The 18,289-nt window shown below is 40.7% G+C and overlaps 1 protein-coding gene across 8 annotated transcripts in view; it reads right to left on the bottom strand.

Moving 5' to 3' along the window:
• Positions 1 to 18,289, bottom strand: part of SHANK3 (SH3 and multiple ankyrin repeat domains 3) — a 422,681-nt gene that overhangs the window by 337,848 nt on the left and 66,544 nt on the right. The window lies entirely within an intron of this gene.

Below are 18,289 nucleotides of genomic sequence, written 5' to 3'. Positions count from 1 at the left end.
TTACTATTAATGCACACCAAAATATTTAGCCATCTTTTCTTCCAGTTAAAGCATTTTTCCAATTTTAAATGGAATCTATCACTATTTTTTTGCCACTGAGAGCAGTATATTGTAATGGTAGAGACCCTTATTTCAGCAATATATCCTTTACTGAACTGCTTGGTGTCATTTGTATAAAATCACTGTTTTCTCTGTTGCAGATCTAGCAGTTGTCTGATTGCTGAGCTCTGCATATCCCCGCCCACAGCACTGATTGGCAGCTTTCTCCCAATCAGTGATGGGGCGGAGTTATACAGAGCTCATGAATATGCTTGACTAGCTGGCAGCAGATTTACTAGTCCTTTGATGATAATCCCATGTTGAAAAACTGTGATTTTATCTAAACTACACAAAAGCAGCCCAGTAAGTGATACATTGCCAGAATCAGTGTCACTACCTCTACATTACGCTGCTCTTAGATTAGGTGGAAAAACTTGGTGACAGATTACCTTTGAAAAATAATTTACAGAAGCAAACATAATACAATGAGGTATACTCACCCACTCTAACTGCGGTGGGTCCAGAACAGAATGCTGTGGTGGTCTTCAGAGGGACAGAAATTGATAATATCAATTTCTTCAGTTACCTGACTGCTAAGGCTCGTCATTGACTACAGTGATCGGATATGCTTTTTATGACATGCCTCACCAGTCACCCGACAGCTGCAGCCAATCACAGACCTCAGTGGTCAGCTGACCGAAGAAAGAAATATCACTTTCTGTCCTGCCGTACACCATGAGAGCTATCTAGGTTGGACCACTGGATTCGAGCAGGTGAGTATACATCCTCTATGTTCTATCCATCCCATCCTTCTGTATATATTTTTTAAAGCCGCAATACTGCACTGATCCCCTCAATTACAACTAGTTATATCTGCATGTCAACAGGGGCATCTGCCTGTAACAGAACTCCCATGAAGCCCAGCCTTTGGCTGCACTTCATAGAACATCATTTTCTTTATATACTGCAATACTGTGGAACTGCTGTATAATGACAAACAATCAAAGCCCCCTGCTAGGGAGACTTAAAAATGAGTTAAAAAATAACACTAAAACCCAAAAAAAAAAAAAAAAGTACAGGAATTGCTTTTTTTACCATCACACAACACTTTGGTTTTTTTTTGTTTTTTTTTCCGTTTTCCAGTACATCATATGGTAAAATGTATTACGTTATTCAAAACTACAACTCACTCCACAAAAAAAATGTCCTCTTAGGGCTATTTCAACAGAGAAAAAGTTATGACTCTTGAAAGAAGGGTAGGAAAAAAGCAAAAGTGCAAAAACCAAAAATGGCCATGGGGTTATATTGTTTCTGTTGTTTCGGGTAATTTTTCAGAATAAGCTGCCTTGCCTGTGTACATAAGGAGTACAACTAATTCTGATGATTTCATGGCTTGTATGTATCATTTTTCACCAGTTTTTCCTTCTGCGGGCTCCATCTCAAATTTTCAGTTATCTCTGAGTTAGTGCATGGATACTAGCTGCTGTGATGTCTCCTATACTCAGAAGCATAAGGGATTCCTGCTCTTCTGTCCGTCTGTAGCACACCCTAAGGCTATGTGCCCACGATGCAGAAATGAAGCAGAAAATTTCTGCAGCATTTCTGCATCTCCCTGGCAGAAAAAACGCATGCAGATTGTGCATGCGTTTTTCCTGCAGAATACATGCGGATTCACATGCGTTTCCGCATGCAGATTGACAAGCGCTTTCCAGGCGATAGCATCACTTGGAAAGTGCTTGACAACTAGGTCACACTGTATAAATCCATGCAAACAGCATGGATTTATACAGTGTGAACCATAAAAATAAAATAAAGCTATACTCACCCCCGAGGCCCCGGCGTGGCTGCAGCGCTCGTTCCTGTCTGGTTCCCGGCTGCCGGCATATCGCGAGACAGAGCGGTGAAGGGCCTGCGGTCACATGACTGTGACGTCACCGCAGGTCCTCAAGCGATGCCGGCATTCAGAGAGAAGCCTTCGGAAAGGTGAGTATAAACTTTATTTGTTATTTTATTCTTTTTTTACTGGTACAATGGTACCCAGGTCTGGATGAGAGTCTCCTCTCCTCCAGAACTGGGTACCATTCGCACATAGAGACGCATAGAAGCCGCTTGTACAAATGTACAGTTGCGGTTTCTATGCGTCTCAATGCAAGTCAATGGCGGGAGTTCCGCTGCGCTTCCGTAAAATTAAATGACATGCTGCGGATTTTTGTACGCAGCATAAACGCTGCGGAAAAATCCGCAGCATGTGCATAGAACATGCTTAATCCCCTTGGGGACCATGGGGTGCGGATTACCTAGCGTTTCACAAGCGTTTCCGCTGCGGAAATTCCGCAGCATAAACGCTTGAAAAACGCTACGTGGGCACCCAGCCTAAGAAGCAGCAGCCTGGATGACATTATACAACATTAGACTAGCTGGGAATCCATCTAGGGGCTGAAATAAAACACTTATTAGAAAGCAGCAGAACTCTGTGTGAGTGTCTCTTCCTTCTTTTCTCACTCTGCTCCTTGTATTTCCATACACAATCCATCCTCAAACCTATTGTTCATATAGAGTAAACTCAAGTTGCAGGAGAAGTAAGGGCACACAAAATGCATGTCTTCCAGAAAATAGGAAGAATGTAAAAGATACTGTATTTCATTTTCCTAGTTTTTCCATTTTGATTTAAAAACAGTATAATATAAAGGAAAATTATTTTTAAGCATAAGTAATGCAGTGATGGCCACAAATGTTTTAAGTACTACCGAAGTAAGTAAAAGCAATTTGTTTTATTAATTTATTTTTGACATATGCATGGGTGTCATTTAAGCTACTATCTTGGGGCTCTTTTGGAATGGATATACACGAGCCACGAATTCACAACCAGCAGGAACAGTAAATTAGGGAACAAATAGTAGAACATATGTATCATAGTAAAAAGTTCTTATGATATATTGAAATGTGTTGGCTATATTAGTAAAAATAACAACAATGAGGATTTAAATAACAATAAACTACACAAGTGCATTCACTAAGCCATAAGTCAATGTGAACAGGATGGACAGAGGGTATTGGTGCAGTGTAGTGGGTTATGCCACATAGCATGTGGATCAGTGAGGATCAGAACAGTGAGGTATGCGGTATGGACTGACAAGCGGAGAAGGAACTACTAGATGAAGTAAAACCATTTGTGCAGATACACACAGGAGCAGTAAATGTAAAGGCAATCTGGGAACATCAAAGCAGATGTGTGGCTACGCACAGAAATAGTAGATATATAGGCAATCTGATAACTTGCTTGCAGAGATGTGGTTACACATATGAATAGTAGATGTATACCCAATAAGATAGTTTGCATTTGAATCACTGTTATTCACAGGAACAGAAGAGCTGAGAATATGGGTAGCATAAGAATAGTAGAGATGAATAATATTCAGGTACCTTGCTTCCAGAGACAAAGATATGAACAGCACCAGTATTAGCAGAGTTGAGTTTATTATCAGGTACTTTGTGGCAGCAGAGTTGAGAGTGCAATAACACCAGGAATCACTGTACTAAGCTAGTCAATTATTGCAGATTGCTGAATAACAGACAGGAGTTTTCTGGCCAGATGATTGGACATCTGGCTGTACCACAGTGAAGTGTAAAGTGGGGAAAACTCCAGTTGAACAAATGGTAGCTGGGAACTCAGGCAACTGGAATCTGCCTTAAAAAGGTAATCATGCCAGAGGTGATTTCGGGGTAACTCCGCGCAGAGTATTGCAGAGGAAACTGGCCAATGGAGAAGGTAGCAATGGCTGGGGCTGGAAAAGGTGAGTAACAGTATCCTTCATTTTAGAGATTCTCCTAGCAGAGTTTGTAGCAAAACAAAGAGGACACTAGCATGGAATCTCTTGAGTATGGGTGCAGCATAAGTATTCTTATTAGTAACCCATCATCTGTTACTGGGACTTTATCCTTTCCATTATATTGAGCTAAAAGGATTCCCACAAACCTTCTTAGTCAAGAATTTGGTTGACTTCTTACTCCAGAAACAGGAGCTGTCTTGACTCTAGAGAGAATTTGAGGACAAGAGGATCTAGAAATAGGATAAAAAAGCATTGGGAATTTTTAAAGTAATTTCAGATTGAAATTGAGCAGTTTGATTTGCTGAATATTATGGGATAAAGCAATGAACATAGGAGCTTGCTTCTTGCAGTCATCAAACAGTTTTTTTATGAAAAGCCAAGAGAGATGTTGGGAACAGGTTGATGGTGTTTAACAGCATTTTTCTTTGCTCTAGCAATGCATGCTGCCAAATTGAATAGTACGTTCGTACAGATGTCATGAGTATCCTGAGAGATGCTATTCACAACAGGAAGTTGACTTTTTGATGCAATTGGCAAAGGAAGACAAGGCTCTTGACCATAGACTGTGAAAAAGCAGATTTCCCAAAAGATTCTGAGACTGAATTATTGTGGGCAAATTTGTTCAAGGGAAGCAATTCCGGTCAATTATCTTAATGTGAAATAGAGAAAATTTGTAGGTACAGTATTGTCCCGTAGGCTGATTAATTCTTTAAGTTTACCCATTACTTTTGTTGTTGTACTATGGAGGTGATAGACATAAGAGAATTGTAATGACATTTTTACATTCTTGCAGAGCACCCTCCAGAACTTGGAGGGTCATCATAAGCAGACACTATTATGAGCAAAAACACCATGGAACCGGAACATTTCTTTGGAGAACACTACAGCCAGCTGTGAAGCAGATGGAAATCCAGGCAATGGAGCAAAACAAGACATTTCTGAAAATTGGTCCACCACAACTTAGATAGTTGTGATCCCTTGCACCTCAGGAAGATCTGTTACAAAGTTTAAGAAAATCCCAGCCCAAGTTTCTTGAGGAATAGTTGGAGGCAGACGAGGACCAAGAGGCACTTGACTTGGAGATTTGAACTGTGCACACTGAGGATAATTTCTACATTCAGAAGCACTTTGTGATAAAACTGCTCCTATAGCAATGGCTGAGGAATTCATAGCAAATTGCATAACCATTCCAGATAAGTCCTCCATATGCAACAGCAATGGTGTTGAAGTCACCACACCGTTGGAATCCATGGCCTGAGTATTCTGTTAGGGGCTCACCTAGTGAGGTAAATTCTCTAAACCATATATCAAAGTGAGCAGCAGAGGCCAGAGATGATGGTGCACAAGATCGGATCTTGGCAGACATCACACAGATCAACAAGAATCAGAATAGCGGTGTAAGCAGGACAACTGGCAGAGAAGAGTAGCAGGAAACACCAGATGAAGCAGAGCCCTGCATGCTGATATATATAGGAACAGTATAGGCAATCTAGTAACTTGCTTACAGAGGTTTGGTTTCACACAGGAATTGTACATGTATAGGCAATCTACTAACTAGCAGAGATGCAGTTAGACACAGGAATAGTAGATGTAATTGAAATTAGATAACTTGCGGCTGAGATGCAATTACTCACAGGAACAGAAGAGCTGAGAGTATGAGCAGGATAGGAATGGCAGAGATTAATAATAATTAGATGTCCTGCTTGCAGAGACAAAGGTGTGAACAACACCAGTATTAGGCATTATCAGGTGCATTATCAGGCACCTTGTTGCAGCAGTGTTGAAAGTGCAATAGCACCAGGATTCACAGGAGTGGGCTAGGAAGTAGTTGCAAATTGCTGGATAACAAAAATATGTTTTTTAGTAAAGTGAAGGATGAGGCAAACTCCTGTAAAGTACATGGAATCTGGAAACTGTGCTTCCTGAATACTCAGGTAACTGCTTGAGCCAGGCTTAAAAGACCTAAGACAATGATGTCGGAGGTAACTCAGCAAGGACTCAGGCGATAAGAGACGGAAGCAGGACCCAGTGCTAGAGCCAGAATACATAAGTAATAGCCATTAAATGTTTATTAGAAATATACATGAAGGCAATCAATTTGAATACATGCAATCATCAATTTACAGCCATTTATTCAGACTTTCCTCTCACTGTAAAAATCTGATATAATAATAGTCAGGGATCAGTCCTAGTTAAGATAATAAGATATGTACAAGGAATCTATGAATGACTACAGGCACTCTAGTTTGGCATGAAGTTGGGAGTCATAAGCCACATGAAAAATGAGACTCATGTTTCTCCCAAATAACTTTTGTTGTTCAATTCCTCTAGCGGACTAAGGATTATTTTTGCAATATTCTAATAAGGAAAAATTATACTAACAGAAAAAGGCAATACAGTATTTCTGAAATTCTATTTTTAATACAGAACTTCCTCCAAACCCTAATTCCCGTTGTGTTGTTAACATATCCTTGGTTTACCTCTTGTTATATTATGAGCAAACATTCCTGAAATTAACCACATTCTTACACTAATCATACAATTTCATATTTTAATGGTTACATGCATTCTCTATTTTGACAGCATTACAAAACGTTCCTCAATCACTGTTTGTTTTCTGGACATTTTTGCCTGCTCTTCCTATTTCTAGATTATTGCTGTACTTACTGTTTCATGGTTATAGGTTCCCCTTGAGAATTTTATTACCAAGTTTTTAAGATACTACTAGATACTTTACTAACAAAACGTAATATCCCCAGACTCTTATTTAGGATGCTATAAGAAAGCATGCCCTGTCCAATCAGATAATTTGTCCAGAGGGCTCATATTGCCCTCCATAACGCCAGTTGTACAATGGCACTGTGAATTAGACATCACGGTACAGTGTGCTTATATTCATATTAGTATAAAATAGCTTAGTTCTAATTAGAGAATTGTATTAAAAATGAGGTCTTTACATGTCTTAAAAAAGCTCAAATTTACTCTACATTGAATTGCAATAGTGAAAGATCTGTATCATACAACTTTAGCACAGATGTCTACAGGTATTACACAAAGGAGCTAAAAGGTGACAATTGCAATAAATCTGCCTTACTAATTATAATTATAACTAATAATTATTAGTCTTTGGGAAAACAATATGGAAATTTCATTAGTTATTTCATTAATCATTTCATTATTACCTTAACATATTAAACATGTGCAACATGAGCAATTTTGGCCACCAACTTTTTGTAGTACATCTTTCCAAGTTTAACTATTGAGTGACAGCTGCATTCCACAATAGTGTACTAACCTGCATATAACTCACAGTATACCTGTGAACTGCAGGTGAAGCTCAATTGATACATTGAAAAGCTGTACTACAGTGAGCAGCACCGGGGCGCCCAGCATTACAGTATACCTCTGGTATGCCACTATGTAGCGTAATATAATGAAGTAATGCAATGTCTGCCATCCCTTTATGTAATTTAGCTGCACTAAATGATACAATTTAGTAGTAACCACTCTTACTGCAAGCAATACAATGTGAAGCTAGTGACACTAAATTCAATGGATAAAGTCTCCCACAACAAGACATTAGTCTAAAAACCTATTTAATGCCTGTTAGAAAAGCGATTAAAAACAAATGGGTTGCATTTGGAGCTTAAACATTTTATTTGCTCATAAAAATATCTATCCTAAGCCCAAGTTTGTATCTAATTTTGACACAGATTGGCAGAAGTTGCAAAATATTTCTTTTTTTTCCTTTTGAATATATCAGAATATAAAATAGATGTCACTTTCCGTATTTCTTGCCAGCATTCCATAAAGGTTTTTTATTATTATTTTTTCATTAATACAGTTGGGTCTGGATCACATAATAGTTATTATTATTGTTCCCATATTACAGTTAAGTCTGGATAGGAACCCTTAATTTTTCCTTTTCTAACATGTTTAATGTACAGGTTACTTCTAACATACTAATCTAAAATACAAACTGGCTAAGATATAATATATGAATAAATTAGCACATATTTAGGGATCCAGACAATTGGGCAGTTACAGCAACAACTTAGATTTACTTATTACTGCATAGATGTACAAATTACAGCATTATAATAATATCTCTCTTTCATGTTGAAGCATACATGTTACAGACATAAACATATACGGTACTTGAAAATATATACGGTTACATATACGGTAAACATACATATATGAAAACATATACGGTACTTAAAAATAATTAAACAATTTAGACCAGATTCATACTAACGCTCTTTTGTCATTTCGCTATGGGAACTTTAAAACGCAACGTATGTAAGAAACGGATCTGTTACATGCCAAACACAAGTGGCGCCCAATAGACCCCATTGACTATTATATGGTCAGTTTGGTTTTCGATAGGGTGGCCAGCATTTTAACTGAAAAACAGTGTGTGAAAAAAGGTGTGCATCTGGACTTAGTTGTCAGGTCTTTTGGTTTGAAACTGGAGTTACGGTAGAAAAGGAGTTGTCCAGCGTCTCCGTAAGAAGAAATTCTTCCTGTGACATAAGAATGGCTATGATAATGGATATGGTACTTCTGAAACACAAAATACCCCAAAGTACTCACTAAGCAGAGCCATTAGACTTAGTTTAAAAAGGGTTAACTATATTATTTAAAGCTCTGCACTTGGGCCTAATTAAAGGTACATTAAATTTAGAAATAACAGGTAGATAAACCTGCCTAGTGTATAGGATTTCCTCCATGTTGCTAAAACAATCAATTTAGTAGAAATCCTGCAGAGAACACAGGGTTAATTTCCTTCTGATCTGTTTCATTTTTGTTGCTCAAAAATAGAAGAAAGACGCAAATCATAAAGGGGTTTTCTACTACTGCTGCTGAATAACCGCTTATTAATGGGTCCAATGGGGCGTCAAGTAAGAACTGCAGCCAATCACTGTCTGCTGATTAGCTGCTGTGTTCACATTTTGTCCAAGTGGAAGAAATGTGTTCACCAAAATTGTACGAATGAAAGCTACAACTTGTCAAACTAAAAGTAAGCCCTCATACCGGTACCTGTACATAAACCTTAACTGGAGAAAAATTCAATTTGAACTTTTTACCATATGCAGTGCATTCATGTCTGGAAAACACTTTTGGGGCGAAAATGCCCTCTACAGTTCTTGATAAATGCCTTCAGAGGTGTAGTTTCCTAAATAGGGTCATGTCTTGAAGGATAATTTTATATTATTTTTTGCTTTTGTAAATGCTCAAATACAGATTCAAATTTTCATGGTGTTTCCCCACTCCTAAGCCAAAAGATTAGACCCACACTTAGGTGCCTTATAAAACTAGGAAACACAGCATAATAATTAGAGAGCTGCCTTTTTGCAATGGCACAAACTGGGCCCAACATTTTAAGCATTGAAATGGTATATGACATTTAATGGAAAAATCACAATTTTCACTCCGCAAAAAAAAAGAAAAAAACAACACGTGTGGGATGAAAATGCTCACTGCAAACCTAGGGGTATATCTTCCAAATGTAGTAGATTATCTTATATCAATACATCCGGGACTTTGTAAATGTGATATTTTGTCCAAAAAACATTCAGACAAAATGTATACTGCAAAGCCAAATGATGCTTTTTCTTGCTCTGTGCCCACACAGTAGTCTACAACTGTGACATTCCATCAAATTCCAACAAATTGAAGTGTACTTGTTTTTTTCTGATTATGCATTGTAAAAGCTGAAAAAAATAACTAAACTGAGCCGAAATCTCGATCTGAGCGTGCACCGTCTCCAGCGCCATTTTATTGAAGTTCTGCACACAGGACGTTGGCTCGCACTGCGCACGCAATGATGGCGGCGGCGCAGAATTTTAAACAGGAGGCAGGTCACTGAATATCAGTGACCTGCAGAAGAAATAGAGGAGGCTGGTGGTGTGGGGGTGGGGAACGGAGAACGAGAAGACGACCCTGCCCCCACATCTCGCCCTGAAGCACATAAGACACCATTTTCTGAAAACTTCACAAGGTGAGTATTAAACAACCCCTCAGCAGATCCCTTCACATCAGGTATCAGATTAATCAGGATCACAGCACCATCATAGCCTTTAGTTTATAGGGCTAAATCCTGCTGTCAGGTGCTCTTTAAGAGCTGTTTCTGCATGAAAACCTAGTTGTACCTGAAGGACATTTTGCACATTATAAGAAACATTTGTTGGCTCTTTAAAGTTGGAGAAAAAGGGCAGTTACTTTTTTTATACGGATGACTCAAATGTTAGATATCTTCCCTTTAGTAAATGTAGTAATAGTTATAAAAAGTATTATGTTAATATTCAAATTACTCAGTAACAATTAGAGGCCATTTAGATTGACACATATGCAATAATAAGTGCCAACAGGAAGTAATACTTTTTCACAGCACTGTAATTAAATCCCATTTTTCACAATGGCACCAATAAAATTAAAGAGACGTGAAAAGAAAAACTACTACAATTACTTAACAATGAAGTGGGTTAGAATACATTATTATAATCATAGAACAACAAAACTTACTACACATCCCAATAGCCATTTGTATGATTGTCAGGGAAGTGGCTGGCTAATCATTTGCCCTGCAGTGACACGGTATGAAAAAAAAATTACATGGCACCCTGTGAAATTTACAGCAGCCATGGCTCATAGAGGGAGGTACCAAGGCACATGACCTGTATTACTTCTGCATGCCCTGATAAGTTGTATGAAAAACAATGGCCTAGATCAGTGCTGGCGAATCTATGGCACACGTGTCCTCCCGGTGGGCACGCGCGCCATCGCCGCCGCACTAGCGCTACTGGATCGGGCTCGGCGGGTGAGAAATCTGAGCCTGCCGAGTGCCGACACCAGCCCCGCTACTTCAACTAGATGTGCGTTCTCGGACGCACATCTAGCTGAAGTGTATTGCAGCGCACGAACTTGCCAGGCCTGTGCGCCGCAATACACGCTGTTGGCCAATCAGAGGCCAGCAGCTGACGTCATGTGACTGGGCGCATGGTAGTGATGTCATGCGCCCCTGTAGCTAGGACGTTGAAATCAGCTGCCGGTTACAGGAGAGGACGCATGCCGGGAGAAGAAGGAAGGTGAGTAGGAGTGTTTATTATGATTTTTTCTTTTTTTAATATGCGATGAACAGTGGCGCCAGCAGGCTGGTGGGGAGCATATATACATGGACTGGGGGGGGGCATATATACATGGACTGGGGGAGGGAGCATATATACATGGACTGGGGGGGAGCATATATACATGGACTGGGGGAGGGAGCATATATACATAGACTGGGGGGAGCATATACACATGGACTGGGGGTGAGCATATATACATAGACTGGGGTGGAGCATTTATACATGGACTGGGGGGAGCATATATACATGGACTGGGGGGGCATATATATATGGACTGGGGGGGAGCATATATACATGGACTAGGGGAGGGAGCATATATACATGGACTGGGGGGGAGCATATATACATGGACTGGGGGAGGGAGCATACATACATGGACTGGGGGAGGGAGCATATATACATGGACTGGGAGCGAGTATATATAAATGGACTGGGGGGAGCATATATACATGGACTGGGGGGAGCATATATACATGGATTGGGGGCATATATTCATGGACGGGGGAGCATATATACATGACTGGGGGGAGCATATATACATGGACTGGGGTGGAGCGTATATACATGGACTGGGGGGGAGCATATATACATGGACTGGGGGGAGCATATATACATGGACTGGAGGGGAGCATATATACATGGACTGGGGGGAGCATACATACAGTACATTGCTGGGGGGAGCATATATACATGGACTGGGGTGGAGCGTATATACATGGACTGGGGGAACATATATACATGGACTGGGGGGAGCATATATACATGGACTGGGGGGAGAATATATATACATGGACTGGGGAGGGAGCATATATACATGGACTGGGGAGGAAGCATATATATGGACTGGGGGGAGCATATATACATGGACTGGGTGGAGCATATATACATGGACTGGAGGGGAGCATATAACATTGGAATGGGGGGGGGGAGCATATATATACATGGACTGGGGAAGGGAGCATATATACATGGACTGAGGTGGAGCATATACAGTGCTGGCCAAAAGTATTGCCACCCCTGCAATTCTGTCAGATAATACTCAGTTTCTTCCTGAAAGTGATTGCAATCACAAATTCTTTGGTATTATTTTCTTCATTTAATTTGCTTGCAAGGAAAAAACACAAAAGAGAATGAAGCAAAAATCAAATCATTGATCATTTCTTACAAAACTCCAAAAAAGGGCCGGACAAAAGTATTGGCACCCTCAGCCTAATACTTGGTTGCACAACCTTTAGCCAAAATAACTGCGAACAACCGCTTCCGGTAACCATCAATGAGTTTCTTACAATGCTCTGCTGGAATTGTAGACCATTCTTCTTTGGCAAACTGCTCCAGGTCCCTGATATTTGAAGGGTGCCTTCTCCAAACTGCCATTTTGAGATCTCTCCACAGGTGTTCTATGGGATTTAGGTCTGGACACATTGCTGGCCACCTTAGAAGTCTCCAGTGCTTTCTCTAAAACCATTTTATAGTGCTTTTTGAAGTGTGTTTTGGGTCATTGTCCTGCTGGAAGACCCATGACCTCTGAGGGAGACCCAGCTTTCTCACACTGGGCCCTACATTATGCTGCAAAATTTGTTGGAAGTCTTCAGACTTCATAATGCCATGCACACGGTCAAGAAGTCCAGTGCCAGAGGCAGCAAAGGAACCCCAAAACATCAGAGAACCTCCGCCATGTTTGACTGTAGGGACCGTGTTCTTTTCTTTGAATGACTCTTTTTTTTTTCTGTGCACTCTATGTTGATGCTTTTTCCCAAAAAGCTCTACTTTTGTCTCATCTGACCAAAGAACATTCTTCCAAAATGTTTTAGGCTTTCTCAGGTAAGTTTTGGCAAACTCCAGCCTGGCTTTTTTATGTCTCGGGGTAAGAAGTGGGGTCTTCCTGGGTATCCTACCATACAGTCCCTTTTCATTCAGACGTCGACGGATTGTACGGGTTGACACTGTTGTACCCTCGGACTGCAGGGCAGCTTGAACTTGTTTGGATGTTAGTCGAGGTTCTTTATCCACCATCTGCACAATCTTGCGTTGAAATCTCTCATCAATTTTTCTTTTCCGTTCACATCTAGGGAGGTTAGCCACAGTGCCATGGGCTTTAAACTTCTTGATGACACTGCGCACGGAAGACACAGGAACATTCAGGTCTTTGGAGATGGACTTGTAGCCTTGAGATTGCTCATGCTTCCTCACAATTTGGTTTCTCAAGTCCTCAGACAGTTCTTTGGTCTTCTTTCTTTTCTCCATGCTCAATGTGGTACACACAAGGACACAGGACAGAGGTTGAGTCAACTTTAATCCATGTTAACTGGCTGCAAGTGTGATTTAGTTATTGCCAACACCTGTTAGGTGCCACAGGTAAGTTACAGGTGCTGTTAATTACACGAATTAGAGAAGCATCACATGATTTTTCAAAGGGTGCCAATACTTTTGTCCATCCCCTTTTTTAGGTTTGGTGTGGAATTATATCCAATTTGGCTTTAGGGCAATTCTTTTTGTGTTTTTTCATTGAAGACAAATTAAATGAAGAGAATAATACCAAAGAATTTGTGATTGCAATCATTTTCAGGAAGAAACTGAGTATTATCTGACAGAATTGCAGGGGTGCCAATACTATTGGCCAGCACTGTATACATGGACTGGGGGAGAGCATATATACATGGACTGGGGGGAGCATATATACATGGACTGGGGGAGCATATATACAAGGATGAGGGGAGGGCAGCATATATACAATGATTGGGGCAGCATATATACAAGGATTGGGGGAGCATATATACAAGGATGGGGGGAGGGCAGCATATATACAAGGATGGGGGAGGCAGCATATATACAAAGATGGGGAGAGGGAAGCATATATACATGGATTGGGGGCAGCATATATACAAGGATGGGGGAGGGCACCATATATACAAGGATGGGGGCAGCATATATACAAGAATGGGGGAGGGCAGCATATATACAAGGAAGGGGGAGGGCAGCATATATACAAGGATGGGGGGAGGGCAGCATATATACAAGGATGGGGGAGGGCAGCATATATACAAGGATGGGCGAGGGCAGCATATACAGTACAGACCAAAAGTTTGGACACACCTTCTCATTTAAAGATTTTTCTGTATTTTCTTGACTATGAAAATTGTACATTCTCACTGAAGGCATCAAAACTATGAATTAACACATGTGGAATTATATAGTTAACAAAAAAGTGTAAAACAACTGAAAATATGTCTTATATTCTAGGTTCTTCAAAGTAGCCACCTTTTGCTTTGATGACTGCTTTGCACACTTTTGGCATTCTCTTGATGAGCTTCAAGAGGTAGTCACCGGAAATGGTCTTCCAACAATCTTGAAGGAGTTCCCAGAGATGCTTAGCACTTGTTGGCCCTTTTGCCTTCACTCTGCGGTCCAGCTCTCCCCAAACCATCTCGATTGGGTTCAGGTCTGGTGACTGTGGAGGTCAGGTCATCTGGCGTAGCACCCCATCACTCTCCTTCTTGGTCAAATAGCCCTTACACAGCCTGGAGGTGTGTTTGGGGTCATTGTCCTGTTGAAAAATAAATGATGGTCCAACTAAACGCAAACCGGATGGAATAGCATGCCGCTGCAAGATGCTGTGGTAGTCATGCTGGTTCAGTATGCCTTCAATTTTTAATAAATCCCCAACAGTGTCACTAGCAAAGCACCCCCACACCATCACACCTCCTCCTCCATGCTTCACGGTGGGAACCAGGCATGTAGAGTCCATCCACGCCTCCTGACGAAGCCATTTCCGGGCGAAACGCGCGTCGAGGCTGCCAGGCATCCCTAGCATCTTACTACCCGCTGCCCTAGACTCTACCAACTATGACTCAAGGTAATGGAAACCACATAATTCTACTGACTTGATGATATGGACATTTTTTAAGTGTTATCTCTGAACCTATAATCTACTATTGTCGGTCTTATATGTTACATGTTGCATTTCCATATTATCATTGGTAGATTTGACATTTCCTGGCCCTGTTTTTTGCCAGGATTTTCTATCATTGTATTATCTAGTCGACAGCCTATATTTACATCTGTTATATATTGTAAGCAGCCTCAAGGGATCTTAGTCTCCGAGCAGGGTGTCTTCATCATACCCTGCCTTCTCTAGCTGTCCTCTCCCCTCCCTATCCGTTTTTACACTTTTTTATCGCTAATGTGTAATAAAATTTATATTGCGTAATAAAATTTATATATTTTTGATTCAAACCCCTCTTGTGTCAGTTTGGGATTATCTACAGGAAGATAGAGGCAATTATTTATAATAAGGGGGTCTTTTCTCCCTTCATGTTTCACCTCTTACTCCCAAAGTGAACTTTTGTTGGTGTTGTTAGTCTTATAGGGGTTACGGACCATATATTTTATGGCCGGTTAATAGGATTTCATGTAGAGTCCATCCGTTCTCCTTTTCTGTGTCGCACAAAGACACGGTGGTTGGAACCAAAGATCTCAAATTGGGACTCATCAGACCAAAGCACAGATTTCCACTCGTCTAATGTCCATTCCTTGTGTTCTTTAGCCCAAACAAGTCTCTTCTGCTTGTTGCCTGTCCTTAGCAGTGGTTTCCTAGCAGCTATTTTACCATGAAGGCCTGCTGCACAAAGTCTCCTCTTAACAGTTGTTGAGGAGATGTGTCTGCTGCTAGAACTCTGTGTGGCATTGACCTGGTCTCTAATCTGAGCTGCTGTTAGCCTGCAATTTCTGAGGCTGGTGACTCGGATAAACTTATCCTCAGAAGCAGAGGTGACTCTTGGTCTTCCTTTTCTGGGGCGGTCCTCATGTGAGCCAGTTTCTTTGTAGCGCTTGATGGTTTTTGCAACTGCACTTGGGGACACTTTCAAAGTTTTCCCAATTTTTCGCACTTACTGACCTTCATTTCTTAAAGTAATGATGGGCACTCGTTTTTCTTTACTTAGCTGCTTTTTTCTTGCCATAATACAAATTCTAACAGTCTATTCAGTAGGACTATCAGTTGTGTATCCACCAGACTTCTGCACAACACAACTGATGGTCCCAACCCCATTTATAAGGCAAGAAATCCCACTTATTAAACCTGACAGGGCACACCTGTGAAGTGAAAACCATTTCCGGTGACTACCTCCTGAAGCTCATCAAGAGAATGCCAAAAGTGTGCAAAGCAGTCATCAAAGCAAAAGGTGGCTACTTTGAAGAACTTAGAATATAAGACATATTTTCAGTTGTTTCACACTTTTTTGTTAAGTATATAATTCTACATGTGTTAATTCATAGTTTTGATGTCTTCAGTTTGAATGTACAATGTTCATAATTATGAAAAAACATAAAAATCTTTAAATGAGAAGGTGTGTTCAAACTTTTGGTCTGTACTGTATACAAGGATGGGGGCAGCATATATACAAGGATTGGGGCAACATATATACAAGGATGGGGGGGCAGCATATATACAAGGATGGGGGAGGGCAGCATATATACAAGGATGGGGGGAGGGTAGCATATACAAGGATGGGGGGAGGGCAGCATATATACAAGGATGGGGGAGGGCAGCATATATACAAGGATGGGGGCATATACCAAGATGGGGGTGAGCACATTCTTTATTTCTGCGGTCTCATACCCCTGCTCCTTCCTGTGGCTGCTCTATACTGCGCTCACCTGCTCTTTGTATCAGTTGTTTTTTTCTAAACTAAAACCTCAGTATTCAGGTTAAATTGCCGTGTTGGCACTTTGCAATAAATAAGTGGGTTTTGGATTGCAGTTTGGGCACTCGGTCTCTAAAAGGTTCGCCATCACTGACCTAGAGCAAAAGGAGGCAACAGTATAAGGGGACGGCAATATTTGGCTTGTGCCATGTATTTTTTGTTTGTCTTTTTTTTCACATGTGCCCTACTTGCATAACCATTCATTAACCCCTTAGCACAAAATGACCTACATGTACATCAATGCTGGGGTCACCATATGTGGAGGGGGCTCTGGAGCTGAGCTCCCTCGTCATGTGGTGATTGCTGGCTATATTACGTAGTTGGTATTTGTTTCTAACAGCAGCAAGCGGAGCATAGTTCTGAATGCTGCTGTTACCCATTTTGATGATATTAAATGGACTGGTTACCGGTGTGTATGCTGCGGCTTCCATCATTCCACTGTAACCCAATCATGGTGCACTGATGGGCTACTATAGCAGTAGGGGCACAGGCTGAGCGTCGTTGGAGACTGTGATTTTCACTATATTCCACATTATTGTTTGTATTGCAGTAAATCAGATGTTCCTGGGTTCAAGTCCCATAAAGGAACTAAAAAAATAAGGTAAGCATTTTTTTTTTAAATGTAAACATTTAAATCATTCTCGCTTTTCCCCAATTAAAAATAAAGAAACTAAAAAAACAAATATATAAATAAATAAATATATTTAATATCGCAAAATTCAAATAAAGTTCAAAGTAAACAATTAATCAACCCAAACGGTATACATTATAAAGAGAATAATAAATTACAGAATAACCCACCTCCCTAAAAAATGAATAAAACTGATCAAAACGTTGTATGTGCCCCACATTAGTATCAATAAAACCATCAGCTCTCCACACAAAATACAAGCTCTACCACAGCTCTATCGATGGAAAAGTAAAAACATTATGGGTCTTTGAATATGGCAAAACAAAGAAAAAATATATTTTATTACAAATTAATCATTTTGTTTAACCATTTAAAGGGAATCTGTCTGCAGGTTTCTACTATTTAATCTGAGAGCAGCATAATATAGAGCAGGTATATCAAACGCAAACACACAGAGGGCCAAAATAAAAAATTTGGACAAAGTAGTGGGCCAACCAGTATGCAGTATAATGGAACCCACAAAGTCCTCCATGCATAATATGGTCCCCACATAGTCATCCATACAGTATTATGGGCATCACAGAGTCCTCCATGCAGAATAATGGGCCCCACATAGTCCTCCATACAGAATAATGGACCCCACCTAGTCCTCCATACAGAATAATGGGGCCCACATAGTCCTCCATACAGAATAATGGGCCCCACATAGTCCTCCATACAGTATAATGGACCCCACGTAGTCCTCCATACAGTATAATGGGCCCCACATAGTGCTCTGTGTCACCCTGGCCTGGATGCCACAAATATAATAAAGCTGTGTCTGAGAGCAAGGGGGAGGTCCTTTAGTCAAGGACCATTAGCATGCAGCACCTCCTGTCCCAGACCAGTAGGGGGAGCAGGCTGCCCCTATAAAAGCTGGAGCTGGGGGCAGGGTTAGGGAGAACTGGACAACCT

The sequence above is a fragment of the Phyllobates terribilis genome, unplaced genomic scaffold (genome assembly GCF_046119375.1).
Source record: "Phyllobates terribilis strain yellow unplaced genomic scaffold, ASM4611937v1 Scaffold_11__3_contigs__length_659146591, whole genome shotgun sequence".
Taxonomy (NCBI): Eukaryota; Metazoa; Chordata; class Amphibia; order Anura; family Dendrobatidae; genus Phyllobates; species Phyllobates terribilis.
Note: the sequence above shows the minus strand (reverse complement) of the source record. Positions and strands in the feature narration are given on the sequence as shown.